This window comes from Bubalus bubalis, chromosome 14, assembly GCF_019923935.1.
Source record: "Bubalus bubalis isolate 160015118507 breed Murrah chromosome 14, NDDB_SH_1, whole genome shotgun sequence".
Taxonomy (NCBI): domain Eukaryota; kingdom Metazoa; phylum Chordata; class Mammalia; order Artiodactyla; family Bovidae; genus Bubalus; species Bubalus bubalis.
This window is the reverse complement of record NC_059170.1, coordinates 32482189-32509004: the sequence shown is the minus strand read 5'-3', so window position 1 is coordinate 32509004 and position 26816 is coordinate 32482189. Positions and strand designations below refer to the sequence as shown.

Sequence of the window (26816 nt, the reverse complement as noted above, 5' to 3'; positions counted from 1 at the left end):
CATTGGAAAAGACTCTGGTGCTGGGAGGGATTGGGGGCAGCAGGAGAACGGGACGACAGAGGATGAGATGTCTGGATGGCATCACTGACTCGATGGACGTGGGTCTGAGTGAACTCCAGGAGTTGGTGAGGGACAGGGAGGCCTGGCGTGCTGCTATTCATGGGGTCCCAAAGAGTTGGACACGACTGAGCGACTGAACTGTACTGAACATTCCATTGTATATATGTTCCACAACTTCTTTATCCATTTATCTGTCACTGGGCATCTAGGTTGCTTCCATGTCCTATTGTAAATAGTGCTATGATGAGCACTGGGGTACATGTGTCATTTTCAACTATGGTTTCTTCAGGGTATATGCCCAGTAGTGGGATTATTGGGTCATATGGTGGTTTTACTCTTAGTTTTTTAAGGAATTTCCATCCTGTTCTCCATAGTGTCTATCAATTTACATTCCCACCGACAGTGCAAGAAGGTTCCCTTTTCTCCACACTGTCTCCAGCATTTATTGTTTATAGATTTTTTTGACAATGGCCATTCTAACCAGTGTAAGGTGATACCTTATTCTAGGTTTCATTTGTATTTCTCTAATAATGAGCAGTGTTGAGCATCTTTTCATGTGTTTATTAGCCATCTGTATGTCTTCCTTGGAGAAATGTGTGTTTAGGTCTTCTACCCATTCTTTGATTGGGTTGTTTGTTTTTCTGGTATTGAGCTGCATGTGCCACTTGTATATTTTGGAGATGATGCCTTTGTTGATGGTTTCATTTGCTGTTTTCATCTCTCATTCTGAGGGTTGTCTTTTCACCTTGTTTATAGTTTCCTTCACTATACAAAAGCTTTTAAGTTTAATTAGGTCCCATTTGTTTATATTTGTTTTTATTTCTATTACTCTAGGAAGTGAGTCATAGAGAATCTTGCTGTGGTTTATGTCAGAGAGTCTTCTCCCTGTGTTTTCCTTTAAGAATTTTAAGGTTTCTGGTCTTACATTTAGGTTTTTATTTTATTTTTTGTGTATGGTGTTAGAAAGTATTCTAATTTCATTATTTTACACATACCTGCACAGTTTTACTACCACCACTATTGAAGAGACTGTCTTTTATACATTGTTATTTTTGCTTCTTTGTCAAAGATAAGGTGTTCATAGGTGTGTGGGTTTTTCTCTGGGATTTCTGTCTTCTTCTTTTGGTCTATATTTCTGTTTTTGTGCCAGTACCATACTATATTGATGACTGTAGCTTTGTAATATTGTCTGAAGTCAGGGAGATAGATTCCTCCAGCTCCATTCTTCTTTCTCAAGATTATTTTGGCTATTCGGGGTCTTTTGTATTTCCATGCAAATTGTGAAATTTTTTGTTCCAGTTCTGTGGAAAATACCTTTGGTGGTTTGATAGAGGTTACATTGACTCTGTAGATTGCTTTGGGTAGTATAGTCATTTTCACAGTATTGATTTTTCCAATCCAAGATGGTATATCTTTCCATCTGTTTGCGTTGTCTTTGATTTATTTCATCATTGTCTTAATGTTTTCTGCATGCAAGTCTTTTGTCTCTTTAGGTAGGTATATTCCTAGGTATTTTATTCTTTTTGTAGCAGTGGTGAATGAGATTGTTTCCTTAATTTCTTTTTCTGAATTTTCACTGTTAGTGTATAAGAATGCAAAGGATTTATGTGTATTAATTTTATATCCTGCAAGTTTCCTATATTCACTGATTAGCTCTAATAATTTTCTGGTGGCATCTTAGGGTTGTCTATGTAAAGAATCATATCATCTGCAAACAGAGTTTTACTTCTTATCCAAACTGGGTTCCTTTTATTTCTTTTTATTCTCTGGTTGCTGTGGCCAGGACTTCCAAAACTATGTTGAATAACAATGGTGTGATTGTTTTGTTCCTGATCTTAGAGGAAATGCTTTCAGTTTTTCACCATTGAGAATAATGTTTGCTGTGGGTTTGTCATATATGGCCTTTATTATGTTGAGGTATATTCCTTCTGTTTCTATTTTCTGGAGAGTTTTTATCATAAATGGGTGTTGAATTTTGTCAAAAGCATTCTCAGCATCTACTGAGATAATATGATTTTTATCTTTCAGTTTGTTAATATAGTGTATCACATTGATTGATCTGTGCATATTGAAGAATCCTTGCATCCCTGGGATAAAGCCCACTTGATCATGATGTATGATCTTTTTAATGTGTTGTTTGATTCCTTAATGTGCTATTGTTTGCTAGAATTTTGAGGATTCTTGAATCTATGTTCATCAGTGATATTGGCCTGTAATTTTCTTTTTGTGGCATCTTTGGTTTGGTTTCAGAGTGATGGTGGCCTCGTAAAATGACTTTGAGAGTTTTCCTTCCCCTGCAATTTTCTGTAAGAGTTTGAGCAAGATAGGTGTTAGCTATACTCTGAATGTTTGATAGAATTCACCTGTGAAACCATCAGGCCCTGGGCTTTTGTTTGTTGAAAGATTTTTCATTACAGTTTTGATTTCCATGCCTGTGATTGGTCTGTTCATATCTTCTGTTTCTTCCTGGTTCAGTTTTTGGAAGGCTTATGTTTTTCTAACAATTTGTCCATTTCTTCCAAGTTGTCCATTTTATTGGCATATAGTTGCTCCTAGTTGTCTCATATTATCCTTTGTATTTCTGTATTGTCTTTCCCTTTTCCATTTCTAGTATTATTGATTTGAGTCTTCTCTTTTTTTTTCTTTATAAGTCTGGCTACTGGTTTATCAATTTTGTTTATCTTCTCAAAGAACTTGCTTTCGGTTTTACTGATCTTTCCTTCATTTCTTTTTCATTTATTTCTGCTTTGATCTTTATAATTTATTCCCTTCTACTAACTTTGGAGTTTTCTTGTTCTTCTTTTTCTAGTTACTTTAGGTATAAGGTTAGGATGTTTATTTGATGTTTCTTGAGGTAGGCTTGTATTGCTCTGAACTTTACTCTCAGCAGTTCTTTTACTGCATCCCATAGGTTTTGAGATGTGTGTTTATTGTCATCTGTTTCTAGGTATATTTCAGTTTCCTTTTTTATTTCTTCTGTGATTTCTTGGTTATTCAGAACCATATTCAGAAAAGGCAATGGCACCCCACTCCAGTACTCATGCCTGGAAAATCCCATGGACAGAGGAGCCTGGCAGGCTGCAGTCCATGGGGTCGCTAAGAGTCAGCCATGACTGAGCGACTTAACTTTCCCTTTTCACTTTCATGCATTAGAGAAGGAAATGGCAACCCACTCCAGTGTTCTTGCCTGGAGAATCCCAGGGACAGGGGAGCCTGGTGGGCTGCCGTCTATGGGGTCACACAGAGTCGGACACGACTGAAGCGACGCAGCAGTAGCAGCAGCAGAACCATATTGTTTAGCCTCCATGTGTTTGTGTTTTTATGCTTTTTTTCTAGTTGATATCTAATCTTATAGTGATGTTATGCAGATGACACCACTCTTATGGCAGAAATCAAAGGGGAACTAAAGAGCCTCTTGATGAAGGTGAAAGAGGAGAGTGAAAAAGCTAGTTTAAAACTCAACATTCAAAAAACTAAGATCATGGCATCTGGTCCCCTAACTTCATGGCAAACAGATGGGGAAACAATGGAAACAGTGACAGACTATTTTCTTGGGCTCCAAAATCACTGCAGACAGTGACTGCAGTTATGAAATTAAAAGACACTTGCTCCTTGGAAGAAAACTCCTGACAAACCTAGACAGAATATTAAAAAGCAGAAACATTACTTTGCTGACAAAGGTCCGTCTAGTCAAAGCTATGGTTTTTGCAGTAGTCATGTATGGATGTGAGAGTTCGACTATAAAGAAGTTTGAGTGCTGAAGAATTGATGCTTTTGAACTGTGATGTTGGAGAAGACTCTTGAGTTGCCTTGGACTGCAAGGAGATCAAACCAGTGAATCCTAAAGGAAATCAACTCTGAATATTCATTGGAAGGACTGAAACTGAAGCTGAAGCTCCAATACTTTGGCCACTTGATGCAAAGTGCCAACTCATTGGAAAAGACCCAGATGCTGGGAAAGATTGAAGGCAGGAGAAGGGGACGACAGAGGACAAGACAGTTGTATAGCATCACCGACTCAATAAACATGAGTTTGAGCAAGCTCCAGGAGATGGTGAAGGTCAGGGAAGCCTGGTGTGCTGCAGTCCATGGATCACAAGAGTTGGACACGACTGAGTGACTGAACAACTTGTAGCATTCTGGTCAGGAAAGATGCTTGAAATGTTTTCGATTTTTTTTAATTTACCAAGGTTTGGTTTATGGCCCAAAATGTGATCTATCCTGAAATATGTTCCATATGCACTTGCAAAAAAGTGAAATCTACTGTTTTTGGATGAAATGCCCTGTAGATATCAGTTAGGCCCAACTGGTCCAGTGTATTGTTTAAAGCTTGTGTTTTCTTACTAGTTTTCTGTCTGGATGATGTATGTGTCTTTTGGTATGAGCGGGGCAGTAAAGTCCCTCACTATTATTGTATTGTTCTTGATGTCCTCTTTAACAGTTGTTAGCATTTGTCTTATGTATTGAGGTGTTCCTGTGTTGGGTGCATGTATATGTTTATAATTGTTTTATCTTCTTCTTGGGTTGATCCCTTGATCATTATGTAGTGTTCTTCCTTGTCTCTTGCAATGGTCTTTATTTTAAAGTCTGTTTTGTTTTGATATGTGTGTTGCTACTCCCACTTTCTTCTGATTTGTGTTTGCATGGAATATCTTTTTCCAGCCCCTTGCTTTCAGTCTGTATGTGTCTCTAAGTCTGAGGTGGGTCTCTTGTAGGCACCATGTATAGGGGTCTTGTTTTTGTATCTATTCAGCCAATCTGTGTTTTTGGTTGGAGCATTTAGTCCACTTACATTTAAGGTAATTATTGATATGTATGATCCTGTTACCATTTATTTTATTGTTTTTGATTTGTTTTTGTAGGCCTTTTCTTTCTCTTATGTTTCCTGTCTATTCTTTAGCATTTGTTGTAAAGCTGGTTTAGTGGTGCTAAATTCTCTTAACTTTTGCTTATCTATAAAGCTTTTGATTTCTCCTTCAGAGGAAGCTTCTGAAATGTAAGCAGTGAAGACTAGACCACTTTGAAGGAAGTGAGGTAGTGGAATCATCCAGGAGTGGCAGCTTAAGTATTCAGGAACAAAACCTCTCAGTGCAGGCACTCCACTCAAATTGCTGCATTCTAGGGTCTGGGCCTCTTACATATACAGAAATGCAACCTTACCTTTTACTCAGGGCTAACTGAAGCCTAGAAAACTCTTGCTACAAAATTCACAAGACTGCCAATTTATAGATTCACCATGAGAAATTGAATTTTCAGGTAAACTTGAATGTTGACTAGGGGAGTCATGTGAGGAAAACAGAATTTAAAACAGTGTATAACTTTGGTGAATTTAGAATTAGAATAAACATAGGTGGTGGTTAGAAGTGTTTCTCTGTGACACGTAAAGTATTATTCACTGGTGTAGGGGTGCTTTCTGGGGGACCTAACTGTTTGAAATTAACTGTCACACTCTGGAAATGGCAGAAAATATATGCTTAAATATATATATATATAATTTATGCTTCTATACAGATGGACTTCTACTAACATTTTCTTTGTTAAATTCCTTTAGTAACATTGTCTCAGCTAGCTTTTATATGCAGCTGTAGACAAATTTTGGTCAAGTATTTCACAGATTTTTTTTACTTTAAAAGATACAAAAGATATATATATATGAATAAACAAAAAACCATGAAATTAAAAGATGCTTGCTACTTGAAAGGAAAGCTATGACAAACCTAGACAGTGCTTTGAAAAGCATATATTAAAAAATAAAACAATTACATCTTCTAAAGCACAGTGTTTGGGCACTGTCCTGTGTGGGTAGAGTCTTTTTTTTTTTAATTGGAGGAAAATCACTTTATAACATTGTGTTGGTTTCTGCCATGTAACAACATAAATCAGCCATAATTATACACACATCACCTCTCTCTTGAGCCTGCCCCCTATTCCACCCATCTTGGTCATCACAGAGCAGCACACTGAGCTCCCTGAGTTATATAGTAACTTCTCACCAGCTATCTACTTTACACATAGTAGTATATATATATATATGTTGATGCTACTTTCTCTGTTCGTCCCACTCTTTCCTTCCCAAACTGTGCCCACAATTCCTTTCTGTAAGTCTGTGTCTGCATCCCTTCCTTGCAAATAGATTCATCAGTACCATTTTTCAAGATTCCATATATATGCATTAATATTCAATATTTGTTTTTCTCTTTCTGACTTACTTCACTCCATATAACAGGCTCTAGATTCATCCACCTCACAAACTGACAATTTTTTATTTTATTGCTAGAAAGATGATGTATAAATCAGTTATTTCAGAATAAAAGTTGTATTCGGTGATATATAAGTAAAAAGTCACTATGTTCAGCTAGTTTTTCATGGAGTACTCACTGCTCAGAGATGAGTGTTGTTCTGTAGGTGCTTTATTAAGATTTATTTTTTTGCAGGCAATTAGTTACACCTGCCCTAAAAGTTTCTTTAGGTTAGGCTCCAAAATAAAAATACAGAAAGTAGTAGCTTTACTCCATGCCAGGAATAACCAGCTCAGAAAATACAATGGAAAAAAGTTCCCAATCTTAACAATAAAAATATATACAATAGCTGAAATAAACTAACAAAAAGTGTAAAACGTGTATGACTAAAGCTATGAGAATCTACTGAGAACCATAAAGTGAGACTAGAATATATGAAAAACATATCATGTGCCTGGCTATGAAGACCCAGTCTCCCTAAAGTAAGCCGTAAATTTAATATACTTTCAGTCAACTTCCCAACAGGATATTTTTTTTAATTGTTTATCTGGAAAAGATTGTGTAATAATAGCCTTGAAAATATTAAAAAGGTAGAGTAATGACGGAAATATTGTCCTTATGCTAAAGTTATGTTAAAACTTTTGAGTGCTGATCCAGGTCATCATGAACAGAAAAAAAGAACAGACTATAAAATCCAAAAACAGACCCAGGAATGTATAAAAAGCGACTCTGTGAAAGAAGTAGAAGTTTAAAACAGTGGAGAAAAAAATCTTACAAATGCTATTGGAATAAATGAGTGTTTAGAAAAACAGTTTTAGATCTTTTCTCCATACCATAGATTTGGCTCAGTGGTAAAGAATCTTCCTGCCAATGCAGGAGAGAGGGATTCAATCCCTGATCCAGAAAGATCCCACATGCCACAGAACAACTAAGTCCATGCAGCACAACTGTTGAGCTTGTGTGTGCTTTAGAGTCCAGGAACAGCAACTACTGAGCCTACACACTGCAACTGCTGAAGCACATACACCCACCCTAGAGCCTGTGCTCCACAGCAACAGAAGCCACTGCAATGAAAAGCCCACGCACCACAACTAGAGAGTAGCCCTTACTCACTGTAACTAGAGAAAAGTCCACTTAGCAATGAAGACCCAGCACAGCCAAAAATAAATAAATAAAATTATTTTCACACTTCCAATTTCAGTACTTGTGACCGTCTATTCTTATTTTCTATTTCCTCCAAGTTCAGTCTTGGAAGATTATACCTTTCTAAGAATGTGTCCATTTCTTCTAGGTTGTCCATTTTATTGGCATATAGTTGCTTGTAGTAGTCTCTTATGATCTTTTGTATTTCTATGGTGTCAGTTGTAAGTTCTCCTTTTTCATTTCTAATTTCATTGATTTGAACCCTCTCCCTTCTATTCTTGATGAATCTGGCTAAAGTTTTATCGATTTTGTTTCTCCGTTTCAGAAAACCAGCTTTTAGTTTCATTGAGCTTTTCTATTTTTTTTCTTTGTCTCTATTTCATTTATTTCTGCTCTGATCTTTATGATTTCTTTCTCTCCACTTTCGTTTTTGTTTGTTCTCCCTTCTCTCGATGCTTTAGGTGTAAAGCTAGGTTGTTTAGGGATTTTTTCATTTCCTCTTTGACATTTTCAGTGATCCACTGGGTGTTTAGTAACATATTATTTAGCCTCCATGTATTTGTGTTTTTTTACAGCTTTTCTTTTCTTGTCATTGATTTCTAATCTCATAGTGTTTACTTGGGAAAGATCCTGGATATGATTTCCATTTCCTTAAACTTACCAGAGCTTGCTTTGTGGCCCAGCATGTGATCTATCCTGGAGAATGTTTCATGTGCACTTGAGAGGAATGTGTATTCTGCTGCTTTCAGATGGAATGTTCTATAGATACCAGTTAAGTCTATCTGGTACAATGTATAATTTAAGGCCTATGATTCCTTGTTGATTTTCTGTCCATTGGTGTAAGTGAGATGTAAAGTCCTCCACTACTATTGTATTACTGTTGATTTCTCCTTTTATGGTTGTTAGCATTTGTCTTATATATTGAGATGCTTCTATGTTGGGTGCACATATATTTACAGTTATTACATCTTATTGTTGGATTGATCCCTTAATCATTATGTATAATGTCCTTCTTTGTCTCATTTAATGGTCTGAAGAGGAGAGTGAAAAAGTTGGCTTAAAGCTCAACATTCAGAAAACTAAGATCATGGCATCCGGTCCCATCACTTCATGGCAAATAGATGGGGAAACAGTGGAAACAGTGTCAGACTTTATTTTGGGGGGCTCCAAAAGCACTGCAGATGGTGATTGCAGCCATGAGATTAAAAGACGCCTACTCCTTGGAAGGAAAGTTATGACCAACCTAGATAGCATATTCAAAAGCAGAGACATTACTTTGCCAACAAAGGTCCGTCTAGTCAAGGCTATGGTTTTTCCAGTGGTCATGTATGGATGTGGGAGTTGGACTATAAAGAAAGCTGAGCACCAAAGAATTGATGCTTTTGAACTGTGGTGTTGGAGAAGACTCTTGAGAGTCCCTTGGACTGCAAGGAGATCCAACCAGTCCATTCTGAAGGAGATCAGTTCTGCGTGTTCTTTGGAAGGACTGATGCTAAAGCTGAAACTCCAATACTTTGGCCACCTCATGTGAAGAGTTGACTCATTGGAAAAGACTCAGATGCTGGGAGGGATTGAGGGCAGGAGGAGAAGGGGACAACAGAGAATGAGATAGCTGGATGGCATCACTGACTTGATGCACATGAGTTTGAGTGAACTCCGGGAGTTGGTGATGGACAGGGAGGCCTGGCATGCTGAGATTCATGGGGTTGCAAAGAGTTGGACACGACTGAGCGACTGAACTGAACTGAACTGAAAGTCTATTTTGTCTGATGAGTATTGCTACTCCAGCTTTCTTTGGGTTTCCATTTGCATGGAATACATTTTTCCATCCCCTTACTTTCAGACTTTGTGTGTCTCTAGATTAGAAGTAGGACTCTTGTAGACAGCATGTATCCATTTGCCTTGTTTTTGTATCCATTCAGCCCATCTGTTTCTTTTTGTTTGGAGCATTTAATCCATTTACATTTAAGGTAATTATCAATATGTGTGTTCTTATTGCCATTTTGTTGATTGTTTCAAATTTGTTTTTGTAAGTCTTTTTTTCTTCCCTTACTCATTTGCTCTCTTCTCTTATGACTTGATGAATATCTTTTGTGTTATGTTGAGATTGCTTTTTCTTTTGTGTATGTATATCTATTGTAGACTTTTGGTTTGCAGTTACCATGAGGCTTTGATATAGTAGTTTGTATATACACCAGATTGTTTTAAGTTGCTTGTCTCTTAATTTCAAATGCATTTCCAATATCCTACATTTGTACTTGACCTCTTCCCACAATTGCTGGTTTTGATATCATATTTGTGTGTGAATGATTCCCTACCTTTATTGTATGTTTACCTTGCCAATGAGCTTTCCCACTTATAGTTTTCTTGTTTCTAGATGTGGACTTCTCTCTTCCACCTAGAGAATTTCCTTTAACATTTGTTGTAAAGTTGGTTTGGTGGTGCTGATTCTCTTAGCTTTTGCTTATCTGTAAAGCTTTTACTTTCTCCATCGAATCTGAATGAGAGCCTGACTGGATGGAGTATTCTTGGTTGTAGTTTTTTCCTTTTTACCACTTTAAGTATATTGTGCCACTGCCTTCTGGCCTGCAGCTTCTGCTAAATAATCAGCTGCTAACCTTATGGAGATCCTTTCTGTTATATGTTGATTGTCCCTTGTTTTTAATATTTTCACTTTGTCTATAATTCTTATCAATTTGATTAATATGTGTCTTGGAATGTTTCTCCTTGGGACTCTTTGCGCTTCGTGGATTTGAGTGGTTTTATCCCCCATTTAGGGAAGTTTTTGACCATTGCTGCTTCAAGTATTTTCTCTGGCCCTTCTCTCCTTTCTCCTTCTGGGACCTCTATAATGCAAATATTAGTATGTGTAATGTTGTCCCAGAAGTCACTTAGACTGTCCTCATTTCTTTTCATTCTTTTTTTTTTTTATTTTGTTCTGTGGCAGTGATTTCCTCAATCTGTCTTTTCACTTATTCTTTCTTCAGCCTCATTTATTCTGTTATTGATTCTTTCTAGTGTGTTTTTAATTTCAGTTATTGTATTGTTCAACTCTGTTCTTCAAATCTTCTAGCTGTTTGTTAAACATTTCTTGTATTGTCTTGTACTGTGCCTCCATCCTTTTTCTGAGGTTTTGGATCATCTTTACTGTTGTTATTATGAATCTTAGTTGTTATTCCTGGGTTTTATCTTGTTCCTTCATCTGGAACGTATTTCTCTTCTGTCTCATTTTGTCTAACTTTCTGTGTTTGTGGTCTCCATTTCTCAGGCTACAGATTTGTAGCTCTTCTTGCTTCTGATGTCTGCCTCCTGGTGTATGAGGTTGGTCCTGGGGCTTGTGTGGGCTTCCTGGTGGATGGAACTGATGTATCCACACTGGTGAGTGGAAGTGGGTCTTGTCCCTCTGGTGGACAGGACTATGTCAAGGGATGTGTTTAGAGGCAGCCAGGAGCTCAAGACAACTTTTGGCAGCTTGTCTGTGATGGGTCAGGCTGTTGTCTGGCCTGAGGTGTCCCAATATTGGAGCCATCAGGCAGTTGGGTGGTGCCAGGTCTCAGTGCCAAAATGGTGACCTTCAGGAGCTCATGCAGACGAATATTCCATGGGGCCTCCACTACCAGTGTCCTTGTCCCACAGTGAGCTACAGCTGATGCCTGCCTCCACGGGAGACCCACAAAGACCCACAGGTAGGTCTGGCTCAGATTCCTATGGAGTCACTGTTTTGGTCCGGGTCCAATGTACATGAACCCTCCTCCAAGAGTGGAGTCTTTGTTTCATCCAGTCCTATGGAGCTCCTGTACCCAAGCCCTGCTGGCCTTCAAAGCCAAATGCTCTGGGGATTCCTCCTCCCAGTACCAGACCCCCAGACTGGAAAGCCTGACATGAGGCTCAGAACTCTCATTCCTGTGGGAGAACCTCTGTGATATAACAGTTTTGTGGGTTGCCCACATGGCAGTTTTAAGATTTGATTATATTGTGAAAGTGCCCCTCCTGCTGTCTCCTGGCTTCTTCTTTGTCTTTGGATGTAAAATATCTTTTTTGGTAGGTTCCAATAATTTTTGTTGATGGTTGTTTATCTGTTGGTGGTGATTTTGGTGTTTTTGTGAGAAGAGGTGAGCTCAAATTCTTTTACCCCACCAGCTTGACTTCAGTCCTAAGATGAGTGAATCTTAGTGGATCCTGGTGACTGCCACCAGCACGAGTGCAAGCTAGCACATCCACATCATGGTCCTGTCCTAGTCTCTGGAGGTCATGAGGCAGGGCAGCTGCAGAGAGCTCTAACAGAAGGTGGAACTTCACACATCACCAGCCTTAGAGGCATGTATATACCACATTTTTTATTCATATAAAATGTTATATATATTTAAGGTGTACAACATAATGATTTACAAATTTTAAAGGTTATATCCCATTTATAGTTATTAACTATTTATTGTTGTTGCTTATTTATCTTATACATACTAGTTTGTACCTCTTAATCCCCTACTGCTATCCTGCCCCACTCCCTTCTCTCTCCCCACTGGTAACCACTCATTTTTTTCTCTGTATCTCAAGTCTATTTCTGTTTTGTTGTAGTCATTAATTTTATTTTTTACATCTCACGTATAATTGATATCATAATTTGTCTTTTCTGCTTGACTTATTTCACTTAGCATAATACTCTCGAAGTCCATCTGTGTTGTTGCAAATGGAAAAATTTCCTTCTTTTTTATGGCTGAGTGGTAGTATTCCATTGTCTGTATATGTGTGTGTATATACACACACCACATCTTTATCCATTCATTTGTGATGGACAGGTTGGTTCCATAACTTGCACACAATTATATAATCATATAATCTCATAATGCTGCTGTGAACATTAAGGTGCCTGGATCTTTTTGAATTAGTGTTTTTGTGGCTTAAGACCCAGGAATGAAATTGCTGGATCACATGGTAGTTCTATTTTTAGCTTTTGGTGACACCTCCATACTGTTTTCTATAGTGCCTGCACAATTGCTTTCTGCCAAACAGTGTGCAAGGGTTCCCTTTTTCCATATCTTTGCCAACATTTGTTACTTGTGTTCTTTTTGATAATAGCTGTTCTGACAGTTGTGAGGTAATATCTCACTGTATTTTTAATTTGCATTTTTCTGATGATTAACAATGTTGAATATCTTTTCATGTGCCTGTTGGCCATCTGGATGTCTTCTTTGAAAAAAAAGTCTATTTGGGTCTTCTGCCTATTTTTTAATCAGATTGCTTAGGTTTTTTTGATGTTGAGTTGTATGAGCTGTTTATATATTTTGGTTATTAATCTTTTATTGGTCATATCATTTGTAAATATTTTCTCCTAATCAGTAGGTTGTCTTTCTGTTTTGTGAACAGGTTCCTTTGCTGTGATCTCTCTTTTTTTCCTTGGTGTACCACAGTTTCTTTTTTTTTATATTGAAGTATGCCTGATTTACAACATTGTGTTCATTTCTGTTGTACAGCAAATTGATTTAGTATATATATATATATATATATATCTCTTTTTCATAATCTTTTCCATAATGCTTTCCATTATGGTTTATCACAAAATAATGAGTATAGTTCCCTGTGCTATACAGTAAAACCTTGTTGTTTATCCATTCTGTATATACTGGTTTGCATCTGCTAACCCCAAATTCTCACTCCATCCTTGCCCCAACTCCTGTCACCCTTGGCAACCCAGATAAGATCATTTGTGCTATATTTCAGGTTCCACATGTAAGTCATATCATATGGCATTTGTCTTTGACTTTCTGACTTACTTCATTTAGCATGATCATCTCTAGGTCTGTCCATGTTGCTGCAGATGGCATTATTGAACTCTTTTTTATGGCTTGAGTAGTAGTCCATTTTGTGTGTGTGTATACATATATATACCACATCCTTTTATTAACTTTCTATTTTCAAAAGCTTTTTTTTAATTTCTCTGTCTTACTTCATTTAGTGTGATAATCTCCAGGTTCATCTAAGTGCTGCAAATGATGTTATTTTATTCTTTTTAATGACTGAGTAATATTCCATTGTATATATGTACTATATCTTCTTTATCCATTCATCTGTCAATGGACATTAGGACATTTAGGTTTCCATGTCCTCGCTACTGTAAATAGTGCTGCTATGAACATAGAGGTGCATGTATGTTTTTGAGTTAGTTTTATCTGCCTATATGCCAGTAGTATTGCTAGATCATACGGCAACTCTATTTTTAGTTTTTTAAGGAGGCTGCATACTGTTTTCCATAGTGGCTGTACCAACTTACCACCCACCAACAGTGTAGGAGAGTGTCTATTTCTCCACCTCCCCTCCAGTATTTGTTATCAGCCTTTTTAATGATGGCTATTCTGACTGGGGTGAGGCTGTATTTCATTGTTGTTTTTATTTTCATTTCTCAAGTAATCAGCAGTGTTCAGCATCTTTACATGTGCCTGTTGTTTATCTGTGTATCTTCTTTGGAAAAATGTCTCTTTAAGTCTTCTGTCCATTTTTTTATTGGGTTACTTGTTTCGTTGTAGTTGTTGTTCTGTTGCATGAGCTCTTTGTATATTTTGGAAATTAAGCCCTTGTCAGTCACATTATTTGCAAATATTTTCTCCCAGCAAAAGGTTATCTTTACATTTTGTTTGTGGTTTCCTTTGCTGTGTAAAAGCTTGTAACTTTGATTAGATCCCATTTGTTTGTTTTTCCCTTTATTTCTGTTGCCTTGGGAGACTGAACTAAGAAAATATTGGTAGAATTTATGTCAGAGAATGCTTTGCCAATGTTACCTTCTAGAAGTTTTATGGTGTCCTGTATTATATTTAAGTCTTTAAGCCATTTTGAGTTTATTTTTGTGTACAGTGTGAGGATGTGTTCTAACTTCATTGATTTACATGCAGCTGTCCAACTTGCCAAACACCACCTGCTGAAGAGATTGTTTTTTTCCCGTTGTATATTCTTATCCGTTTTGTCAAAGATTAATTGACCATAGGTGTGTAGGTTTATTTTGGGGCTCTTTAGTCTGTTCCTTTGATCTATATGTCTAGGTTTGTGCCAGGCTCCTCACTAATGCTTATTATTTTCTGTGCTGTTTTCAAAATACCCATCCTTGTGGATATGAAGTGGTATATCATTATGGTTTTGGTTTGCATTTCTCTAATGATGTGGTTGTAGTTGTTCAGTCGCTCAGTCCGATTCTTTGTGACCCCATGGACTGCAGCACACTAGGCTTCCCTGTGCTGAATGTAGAGCATCCTTTTATGTGCTTGCTCCACAAATATGCTTACTTGTATTTCTTGTGCATCCTTTTGATGACTTCTAATTTAATTCTATTATGATCAGAGCACATACTTTGTTGAGTTTCAATATTTTTAAATTTATTGAAATTTATATTATGACCTCGCACAGGAGTTTGCAAACTAAGCACAACCTGCTTGTTTATGTAAATAAAGTTCAGTGGAATACAGTCATGCCTGTTGATGAAAGTGTTGTCCATGGCTGCTTCTGAGAGGAGAAGAGCTGAGTAGCTGTGACAGAGACTATATAGGCAGCAAGCCTAGTATATTTACTGTGAGGTCCTTTAAGAAACTCTTTTGCCAGCCACTGGCCTACCGTATAGTCTATGACTGCAAATTGTGCTTAAGAAGAATGTGTATTCTGCTCATTAGGTAGAGTGTTCTTTAAGTGCTAGTTAGGTCAAGTTGGTTGATAGTTATTTAACTCTTGTTATCTTTGATGAATTTTGGTCTAATTGTTCTACCTATTATTAAGCATGAGATATTAAAGTTTTCAACTATTATTGTTGAGCTGTTTTCCCCTTTAATTTTGTCAGTTTTTGTCTTGTATTTTGGGGATCAGTTGTTACGTTGACCTATCTTACTGATGAATTGACTATTTAATTGTAAAACATCTTTGTCTCTGGTAAATTTTTTTGTCTTAAAGTATATTTTGTCCTATATTGACATAGCCACTCTATCTCTCTTATGCATATTTTTTGCAAGATGTAGCTTTTTCCATCATCCTATGTCTTTGAATATAAAGTACAATTCTTGCTTAAAAAAAAAAAAAAAAAACCCATGTAGCTAGATCTTGTTTTATGGGTTTGGGGCTTTGGTTTTGCTTTTGCTTTTTTTTAATCCAGTCAGCCAATGCCTGCCTTTAATTGGAATGGTTGATTCACATATATGTTATTCTTACTGTGCTTGATTTATGTACCATTTGCTATTTGTTTTCTATATGTTTCATTTCCTTTTTCCTGAATTTTTATATGAAATGGATATTTTTCATTTTAATTTGTTATTTGAATTTTGAAACATTTTTTCTTAACTGATTTTTTAAAATAATTGTAGATTCATAGGCAGTTGTAAGAAGTAATACAGAGATCCCTTATATACTTTGCCAAGTTTTCCACAATGGTAACAACCGTTCTTGTTGTTCAGTCACTAAGTGGTATCTGACTCTTTGCAACCCAATGGACTACAGCGCACCAGGCTTCCCTGTCCTTCACTCTTTCATGCAGTTTTCTCAAACTCATGTCCATTGAGTCGATGATGCCATCCAACCATGTCATTCTCTGTCATCCCCTTCTTCTCCTGCCCTCAGTTCTCTCAGGATAGGGTCCTTTCCAGTGAGTTGGCTCTTCACATCAGGTGGGCAAAGTGTTGGAGCTTCAGCTTCACCATCAGTCTTTCCAATGAATATGCAGGGTTGATTTCTTTTAGGATTGACTGGTTTGGTCTCCTTGCTGTCCAAGGGACTCTCAAGAGTCTTCTCTCGCACCACAGTTTGAAAGCACCAGTTCTTCAGTACTCAGCCTTCTTTATAGTCCCAATCTGACATCCACACATGACTTCTGGAAAAACCCATAGCTTTGACTATACAGAACTTCATTGACAAAGTAATGTCTCTGCTTTTTAATACGCTGTCTAGGTTTGTCATAGCTTTTCTTCCAAGGAGCAAGTGTCTTTTATGACTGCAGTCACCATCCACAGTGATTTTTGACCCCAAGAAAATAAAATCTGCCATTCTTTGCATTTTTTCCCCATCTATTTGCCATGAAGTGATGGGACTGGATGCCATGATCTTTGTTTTTTGAATGTTGAGTTTTAAGCCAGCATTTTCACTCTCCTCTTTCACTTTCATCAAGAGGATCTTTAGTTCCTCTTCACTTTCTGCCATTAGGGTGGCATCATCTGCTTATCTGAAGTTGTTCGTGTTTTTCCTGGCAATCTTGATTCCAGCTTGTGAGTCTTCCAGTCTGGCTTTTCACATGATGTACTCAGCATACAAGTTAAATAAGCAGGGTGACAATATACAGCCTTGATGTCCTCCTTTCCTGATTTTGAACCAGTCTGTAGTTCCATGTCTGGTTCTAATTGTTCTTATTTTCTTGAAGAGATCTCTAGTCTTTCCCATTCCATTGTTTTCTTCTATTTCTTTGCCTTGTTCATTTAAGAAGGCCTTCTTATCTCCTTGCTGTTCTCTGAAACGCTGCATTCAGTTAGGTGTATCTTTCCCTTTCTCCCTTTCCTTTTTCTTCTTTCCTCAGCTATTTGTAAAGCCTCCCCAACCATTTTGCCTTCTTGCGTTTCTTTTTGTTTGGGATGGTTCTGGTCACTGCCCCCTGTACAGTGCTACAAACCTCTGTCCACAGTTCCTCACACTCTGAAGAACTGATCTGGTCCCTTGAATCTGTTTGTCACCTCCACTGTATAAGGGTCATGATTTAGGTGGCTCAGACGGTAAAGCATCTGTCTACAATGCAGGAGACCTGGGTTCAATCCCTGGGTCGGGAAGATCCACTGGAGAAGGAAATGGCAATCCACTCCAGTACTATTGCCTGGAAAATCCCATGGAGGAGGAGCCTGGTAGGCTACAGTCCATGGGGTCTCAAGGAGTCGGACACAACTGAGCTATTTCACTTTCCTTTAAATGGCCTAGTGGTTTTCCTTACTTTCTTCAGTTTAACCCTGGATTTTGCAATAAGGAGCTCACTATCTGAGCCACAGTATGCTCCAGGTCTTGTTTTTTGCTGACTGTATAAAAATTTTCCATCTTCAGCTGCAAAGAACATAATCAGTCTGATTTCAGTGTTGACCATCTGGTGATGTCCATGTGTAGAGTTGTCTCTTGTGTTGTTGGAAAAGGGTGTTTGCTATTACCAGTGTGTTTACTTCACAAAACTCTGTTAGCCTTTGCTCTGCTTCATTTTGTACTCCAAGGCAATCTTGCCTGTTCTTCCAGGTATCTCTTGACTTCCTACTTTTGCATTACAATTCTCTATGATTAAAAGGACATCTTTTTGTGTGTGTTAATTCTAGAAGGTGTTGCAAGTCTTCATAGTCAACTTCAGCTTCTTTGGCATCAGCGGTTGGGGCATAGACTTGGAGTACTGTGAGGCTGGACGGTTTCCCTTGGAAATGAACCGAGATCATTCTGTCGTTTTTGAGGATGCACCCAATTACTGCATTTCAGACTCTCTTGTTGACTATGTGACTATGTGTTTGTTAGTTATACATGTTTCCTATAAACAGATGTATAGGACAATAGATGCAGAGGGTTTTTTTCATGATTATATGGAAGTAAACAGTGAAAATAATCAAAGAACAACAGCATAAATGAAAGAGACTGTGTTTATCCACTTTCTTTATATTGCTGCTGCTGCTGCTAAGTCGCTTAAGTCATGTCCGACTCTGTGCGACCCCATAGATGGCCTCCTACCAGGCTCCCCCGTCCCTGGGATTCTCGAGGCAAGAACACTGGAGTGGGTTGTCATTTCCTTCTCCAGTGCATGAAAATGAAAAGTGAAAGTGAAGTCGCTCAGTTGTGTCCGACTCTTAGCAACCTCACAGACTGCAGCCTACCAGGATCCTCCATCCATGAGATTTTCTAGGCAAAAGTACTGGAGTGGGGTGCCATTGCCTTCTCTGTTCTTTATATTACCTCCTGGCTTAATGTAGGAACCCATCTAGGCTCGGAGAAGGCAATGACACCCCACTCCAGTACTCTTGCCTGGAAAATACCATGGACAGAGGAGCCTGGTAGGCTACAGTCCATGGGGTCACTAAGAGTCGGACACGACTGAGCGACTTCCCTTTCACTTTTCATTTTCATGCACTGGAGAAGGAAATGGCAACCCACTTCAGTGTTCTTGCCTGGAGAGTCCCAGGGATAGGGGAGCCTGGTGGGCTGCCGTCTATGGGGTCGCACAGAGTCAGACACGACTGAAAGCAACTTAGCAGCAGCAGCAGCAGCACCTAGGCTAGGCTGCAAGCTTGAGTTTGTGTTCCCTTGGCCCCAGGAGACATGTCCATATCAGCAGATATCTCACCATAAAAGGGGCTTCACCATTCCAGTCTTGAGCACCTTGGAGTTCCTGCTTTGCCTTAGATTTTGACTGAGGCAAAATATGATGAGTGAATCAAGCTATACATTTCCTCTGCTGAAGTCTTTAAAAAAATAATAGGTAGAAAGTATTGCACTGAAGAAAGACTTAAAAATGGAAAGGAGCACCCATGTAAAGGACATGGTGAAATGTTCTTCCTTGAAAATAATATTGTTGTTGTTCAGCCACTAAGTTGTGTCCAACTTTTTGTGACCCAATGGATTGCAGCATGCCAGGCTTCTCTATCCTCTACTGTCTCCTGGAGTTTGCTCAAAGTCACATCCATTGAGTCAATGATGCTATCTAACCATCTCATCTTCTGCCACCCCCTTCTCCTTTTGCCTTTAATCTTTCCCAGCATCAGTCTTTTCCAATGAATTGGCTCTTTGCATCAGGGGGCCAAAATATTGGAGTTTCAGCATCACTCCTTCCAATGAATATTCAGGGTTGATTTCCTTTAGGATTGACTGATTTGATCTCCTTGACCGTCCAAGGGACACCTAAATAGGATAACCAGGAATTTTGTTTTAGAAATAAATATCCAGGGCTTCCCTGCTGGTCCAGTGGTTAAGATTCTACCTGCCAATGCAGGGGATGGGTGTTTGATATCTGTTCCAGTAAGATCCTACATGCCCTGGAGCACCTAAGCTCATAGGCCACAATAACTGAGCCCGTGCGCTACAGCCTGCAAGCCACAACTACTAAAGCCAACTTGCCTGAAGCCTGTGCTCTTTAATAAGAGAAACCACCACAATGAGAAGCTCACACACCACAATGAAGCATACCCCATGCTCGCTTCAACTAGGGAAAGCCCATGCACAGCAACAAAGACCTACCACAGCCAAAAATTAAAATAAATAAATCTTTTTTTAAAAAAAGAACTACCTAAAAACTAACCATAAAATTGATACATTCAAAGATGAAGTTAGTGATCTTTGAAAGTGAAAGTGAAGTCACTTAGTCGTTTCTGACTCTTTGTGACCCCTTGGACTGTAGCCCACCAGGCTCCTCGGTCCATGGGATTTTCCAGGCATGAATACTGGAGTGGGTTGCCATTTCCTTCTCCAGCGGATCTTCCCGACCCAGGGATCGAACCTGGGTCTCCTGCATTGTAGGCGCTTTACTGTCTGAGCTACCAGGGATGATCTTAGTGATCTTTAGGAGATACCAGTTGTGGATAATAGAATAACTAGGACAAACTAGGGATATAACATGAATTATTTTATAGATCTGTTTGTTAAGAGTCTCTCACCTATTGAGAGACTAAAAACTAAACACAAAAGAATACATACTGTGTGATTTCATTTAAATATGAAATCCTAACATAAGGAAAATTAATCTGTAATGATGGAAATCAGATCAGTAGTTAGGAGTGGTGATTAATGGCAAAGAGATACAGGGAACTCTCTGGGGATAAAGAAATGTTCTGCATCTTGATTAGAGTGGTGGTAACAAGGGCATATTCATTTGTGCAAATTCCTTGACCTATACACATGGGTTCATTTTTAATATAAATTTATATGTCTGTTTTTTTAAAGATTAACAAAGTCTAAAATAATTTTTCTTAGAAAGTTTTTCTTGAATGTCTTGTATTTATAAGAAATATATGGTCTTTAATAGTTTATGAACCATAAATTAAAGAATACAGCAGTCTAATTACTGGTGTAATTAGAAAAGACCAGTGTCTCTTCTTTTTCTGAGCATTTTTAAAACAAAAGTAGAGTACTGGCTACTGGGAGGATGCTGGCTAGGGTCAGTTCACTTCAGTTCAGTCGCTCAGTCGTGTCCGACTCTTTGCGACCCCATGAATCACAGCACACCAGGCCTCCCTGTCCATCACCAACTCCTGGAGTTCACTCAAACTCACGTGCATTGAGTCGGTGATACCATCCAGCCATCTCATCCTCTGTCGTCCCCTTCTCCTCCTGCCCCCAGTCCCTCCCAGCATCAAAGTCTTTTCCAATGAGTCAACTCTTCACATGAGGTGGCCAAAGTACTGGAGTTTCAGCTTTAGCATCATGCCTTCCAAAGAACACCCAGAACTGATCTCCTTTAGGATGGACTGGTTGGATCTCCTTGCAGTCCAAGGGACTCTCAAGAGTCTTCTCCAATACCACAGTTCAAAAGCATCAATTCTTTGGTGCTCAGCTTTCTTCACAGTCCAACTCTCACATCCATACATGACCACTGGAAAAACCATAGCCTTGACTAGACGGACCTTTGTTGGCAAAGTAATGTCTCTGTTTTTGAATATGCTATCTATGTTGGTCATAACTTTCCTTCCAAGGGATAAGCGTCTTTTAATTTCATGGCTGCAGTCACCATCTTCAGTGATTTTGGAGCCCAGAAAAATAAAGTCTGACACTGTTTCCACTGTTTCCCCATCTATTTGCCATGAAGTGATGGGACTGGATGCCATAATCTTCATTTTCTGAATGTTGAGCTTTAAGCCAACTTTTTCACTCTCCTCTTTCACTTTCATCAAGAGGCTTTTTAGTTCTCTTCACTTTCCCCATAAGGGTGGTGTCATCTGCATATCTGAGGTTATTGATATTTCTCCCAGCAATCTTGATTCCAGCTTGTGCTTCTTCCAGCCCAGCGTTTCTCATGATGTACTCTGCATAGAAGTTAAACAAACAGGGTGACTCTAAGAAGAATGAGTCCACCAGACATACTTCAACAAAACACCTGCTGCAGCCCATCTAACTGTGGTGTACTGTGTTAAGCTAAGGTCCTCAATGGGGCTAAATGTCTATTCCTTTTGTATCTTGGTGAAAAAAATATCCCATTGCTGATTAAAAAAAAAAAAAAACTCAGATATTTCTGTCTTTTTCTTTCTTTTTTAATAAACTTATTAGATAGTTTGAAATTTACACTGAGATTAGAGATTTCAGGGACTATAGAATTGCATAAAGGGGGAAAGGATTTTCATGTGAATGAAGTTAGAAGTACTAAGTAAGATCCAACAGTTTACTATATCTTCTATTTCTTCTCTTCATTCCCACAAAGAGCAGTTACTAAGTAACTTTTATATTTGTAATAGCTAAATAGCAAAGAATGCTTAGCTTATTATGAGGATCTTGAATAGTACCTTTCTTTTTAAAGATTGACTTATTTTTTAAAAATTATTTATATTCATGCCAAAAATTTTATAATGAAAATATTATAAAATTAATATATCTAGACCAGGTTAACATCTTGGAATTATACACCATCTACTTAGACTGTTGGGAAATAGATCAGTTGTAGCTAAGCAATTCCATTTAGCAGAAGAAAGGCTAGGGATTCCCAAAATGTGTTCTACATCAGTGTATCCCCTGTCAACCCCCACTCCTCTGTGAGAATGGAGGACTCATAAGAAACAGCCAGCCTCCAGGAGCACTGAGGCAGGCATCTCTTCCTTCTGATGACAGTGCTACCTCTAGTACTCCCTGTCTCTATCTCCGTTCAGAATTCCCCCAGAGTTTGTTGGTGGTGCCACCCAGTACGAGGATCCCTACAGGGTGAGATTCTCACACCACTGGCTCCCAGCTGGCCTATATGATGATTGCCTTTGGCCAGGATAGGTTTCCTGCCTCTGGTGGCCAGTTTGGCACAAGTTATGTGTGTTGGCACAAGTTGGCAGTGTGTGCAGAGGAGTTCCTTGAGGAAGGAGCAATTGGTTTGGTAGAATCCTTTATAGAGATTTTACCTTTGCCAGGGAATCTTTTATGTTCTCTACTATTTTTTTAAATGTCATCCCTTTCCCCTGCTGCTGCTGCTGCTAAGTTGCTTCACTCGTGTCCAATTTTTCGCGACCCCATGGACTGCAGCCCACCAGGCTCCTCTGTCCCTGGGATTTTCCAGGCAAGAGCACTGGAGTGGGTTGCCATTTCCTTCTCCATCCCTCTCCCCTACCCCTTGCCAAAATGTACACACACACACACACACACATTTTTTTTTAACTTTTTATTTTGTATTGTGGTAGAGCCAATTAACAACATTGTGATAGTTTCAGGTGAACAGTGAAGTGACTCAACCACACATCTGCATGTATCCATTCTCCGCCAAACTGCCTTCTCATCCAGCAGCCACATAACATTGAGCAGAGCTCCATGTGCCATACAGTAGATCCTTGCTGGTTCGCCTTTTTAATTATAGCAGTAAGTACATGTCCATCCCAAACTCCCTAACTATCCCTTCCCCTTTCTTTCCCACCAACCACTCTCCACCACCCCTGCCCTGGCAGTTCTAAGTTCTTTGTCTAAGTGTGTGAGTCTCTTTCTGTTTTGTAAGAAAGTTCATTTGTATCATTGTTTTAGTAAATCTTCACATATATCTTAGCAGTGTTTTTGCTTTCACTAAGGCACTTCTCAGTCATCTGATAAAAATAACACATTTTTAACAGTAATAATCAACATTTATTGGCTGCTTTTTATTTGCCAAGTACAGAAAAGATCCTAAATGCATTATATTAATGCATTTCTAGCACTTAAACTATCCTATTTTAAATAAGAATATATTTTGTAGCTATTTCTATTACTTAAAGATTTTAATTCTTTTGGTTCTCTGATTCTTTTGGCAAACATTTTTTTTAATTGAGATATTATTGTGTATAACATTACATAATCCCTGTGCTGTACAGTATATTCTTTTTTTAAAAAAACTTTTTATTTTGTATTGAGGTATAAATGATTACAAACAGTGTTGTGATAGTTTCCGGTGAAAGGACTCAGCAATGCATATACATGTATCTGTTCCCCTCCAAACTCCCCTCCCATCCAGGCTGCCACATAACATTGAGCAGAGTTCTGTATACTATAGAGTAGGTCCTTGTTGGTTATCCATTTTAAAATAGCAATGTGTACATGTCCACCCTAAACTCCCTAACTATCCTTCCCCACCCCATCATTCCCCTTCCCCCACAACCATAAGTTTGTTCTCAAAGTCCGTGAGTCTCTTTCTGTTTGGGGGCGGGGGTTATAATTTTATTTATTTTTGGCTGTGCTGGGTCTTCGTTGCTGCTCACTTTTCACAAGTTGCAGTGAGAAGTGGCTACTCTGTAGTTGTGGTGTATAGACTTCGTAGTTGCAGCTCAGTAGTTGTGATTCCTGGGCTCTAGAGCACAGGCTCAATAGTTGTGGTGCACTGGCTTAGTTGCTCCTTGGCATGTGGAATCTTCCTGGACCAGGGCTCAAACCTGCAACTCCTTTGTTGGCAGATGGATTCTTTACCACTGGGCCACCAGAGAAACCCCTCTTTCTGTTTTTTAAGTAAGTTCATTTGTATCATTTCTTTTTAGATTCCACATATAAGGGATGTCATACAATATTTTTTCCCTGCCTGACTTATTCACTCATTATGACAATCTCTAGGTCCATCCATGTTGCTGCAAATAGCACAATTTCATTCTTTCTAATGGTTGAGTAATATTACAGTGTATATATGTACCACATCTTCTTTATCCATTCTTCCGTCAGTGGACATTTAGGTTGCTTCCACGTGTTGGCTATTGTAAACAGCACACACACACATACATGTTTTGTCCTTAGTATTTTGTCCTAACTCTTAGAGTTTTCAGATACTTCAGTATCTATCATCTATTTTATCCTTTCAGGAATCCTTTGAAGCATTGTCCCAGTGAGGTATACAGATTGACCAAATATTGACATCTACCTAGTGACATTCTGGACACAATATCCAGAGTTGCTGACTGCAAACCTGTCCCCTTTTCCACCTGTTTGCTTAGTTTTTCTCTTAGTCTTCCCAACATGTGCATTTAATCTTGTGTTTCCTAATGTGAGAATTATTTTACCAAGCAAAATTTGTCTACTGAGGGGTATTTCTAAAGGATTGAGGGATAGTCTTGACTGTAGCAGGAGTCAAATGAAGCCCTATTAGCAATGTGGAAGAGTTAAGTTTGCACAGCTGTAACTTTCTTAGAGCTGTACAATATGTGTGCTAGATATATTTGGTAAAGTACTCCTGAACTACTGCTTTTTCTTCCGAGAAGATTTGAGTGTAAGAAAAAGGAAATAATATATTTCAATAAAATCTGCAGAAAATGGCTGAATATTCATAACTAAATATTACACATTACTTATGTCTGGAAGTTCTTAGGAGTTTCCATGAGATGAAATAGTTCTTTGCAGCTGTTGACTTCCTGGTATAAGTTATTAGAAGTTGGAAATTAAGTTGATAATAACACTGAGGTTCCTGATACAACCAGTCAGTATCTCAACGTTGTCTATAATATAAATATACTCTTCCAGGAACCAACAAGGACACTAAAGATTTGCAAACACATTTGTAATGTGCCTTCTATTAATAAAAGTAGAATCATTTTGTTTGATGAGGTTTTATTTTGTTTTGATTTTGGCAGTAGTTGTAATCCAGTTACCATTATGGGTCTTGATAATCAAGCCTGGCAGTTGCTCTTTATTTTCTAGTGAATCAAAATGACAAGAAAAATTCTAACATGAAGGTATGATGAGCCACTTTATCACTATAGCTTATCACCTAAAGAAGGAGGCAACCTTCATTCATGGTATTTTAACTGTACAGTGATCAGTAAGTATTATTAAACTAATCAGCAGAAACAGTCCCCTTTTAGTGCTTAAACAATATTTGCTGTTTTCTAATTATACAGACTAGAGCATATAGGCTGAGGGCACTGGCTTTGGAGTTGGAGAGTCCTTGACTTCCATATATACTTGGTCAGTCATGGCTATGTGACCAAAACTCCTTATCTATAAAATAGGGGAGATGTGTTTTTTGTTTTTTGTTTTCACCACGCCACACAGCTTGCAAGATCTTAGTTCCCTGACCAGGGATCAAGCCTATGCCTCCTGCAATGGAAGCACAAAGTCCTTACCACTGGGCCATCAGGGAGTTGCCCATAATCTGATTTAATAAAGTGTTTTAAAAAAAAAAGAAGAAAATCAAAATGACTAGTAAGCCACAAGCCATTATTAACATTTTGATATGTTGGAGCTTCCAGTTCAAGATGGCAAAGTAGAAAGATGCATGCTCATCTCATCCTGCAGGAGCACCAAAATCACAACTAGCTGTTGAATAGCCACTGACAGGAGGACACTGGAACCCACCAAAAAAGATATGCCACATCCAGAGACAAAGAAAAAGCTGCAGTGAGATGGTAGGAGGGGCACGATCATGATAAAATCAAACCCCATACCCACCTGGTGGGTGCCCCACAAACTAGAGAACAATAATACCAAAGAAGTTCTCCCACTGTTGTAATGGTTCTAAACTCCACCTCAGGCTTCCCAGCCTGGGGATCCAACACAGGAACTGGGAATCCCCAGGGAATCTGACCTTGAAGGCCAGTGGGATTTGATTATAGGACTTCTACAGAACAGAGGGGAACAGAGCCTCCAGTCTTGGAGGGCACAAACAAAATCTTGCCCACACCAAGACCCAGAGGAAAGGAGCAGTGACCCCATAGGATACAGAACCCAAACTACCTGCTAGTGTCGGAGTCTCCTGAGGAGGCATGGATCAGCAGGGGCTCACCACAGGAACAGGGGCACCAGCAGCAGCGGGGCGGGAAGGTCCCCCTTGGTGTAAGCCCTCTTGGAGGTCACCATAAACCCTACCATAGAGCCTGTAGACCCAAGGGCTGAGTCACCTCAGGCCAGACAACTACCAGGGAAGGAGTGCGGCCCCACCCATCAGCAGATAATTGGATTAAAGTTTTACTGAGCAAGGCCCTGCCCACCTGAGTTTTTCCACCTCCAGTCCCTCCCATCAGGAAACTTGCACAAGTCTCTTAGCCTCCTCAGAAGAAGCAAGAAGAACCACAGTCCCACAGTGGCTTAAGCAAAATCATATTACAGAAAGTTAATCAGGATGAAAAAGCAGAAAGTTATGTCCCAGAAGAAGGGACAAGATAAAACCCCAGAAAAATAATTAAATGAAGTGGAGATAGGCAACTTCCAGAAAAAGAATTCAGAATAATGATAATGAAGATGATCCAGGATCTCAGAAAAATAATGAAGAAGATGCAA

At 38.8% G+C, this 26816-nt stretch overlaps 1 protein-coding gene across 2 annotated transcripts in view; it reads left to right on the top strand.

The window, feature by feature from the left end:
• The window catches only part of RNF24 (ring finger protein 24), a 108088-nt gene that overhangs the window by 36824 nt on the left and 44448 nt on the right, over nt 1-26816 (top strand). The window contains exon 1 of one of the 2 annotated variants that reach the window (XM_006072936.4): nt 22802-22952. The exons of the other annotated variant lie outside the window; for it this stretch is intronic. The gene's annotated coding sequence lies outside the window, so the exon portion shown is untranslated. Of the gene's footprint in view, nt 1-22801; nt 22953-26816 lie in introns of those variants that run through there. 2 annotated transcript variants of the gene reach the window in all.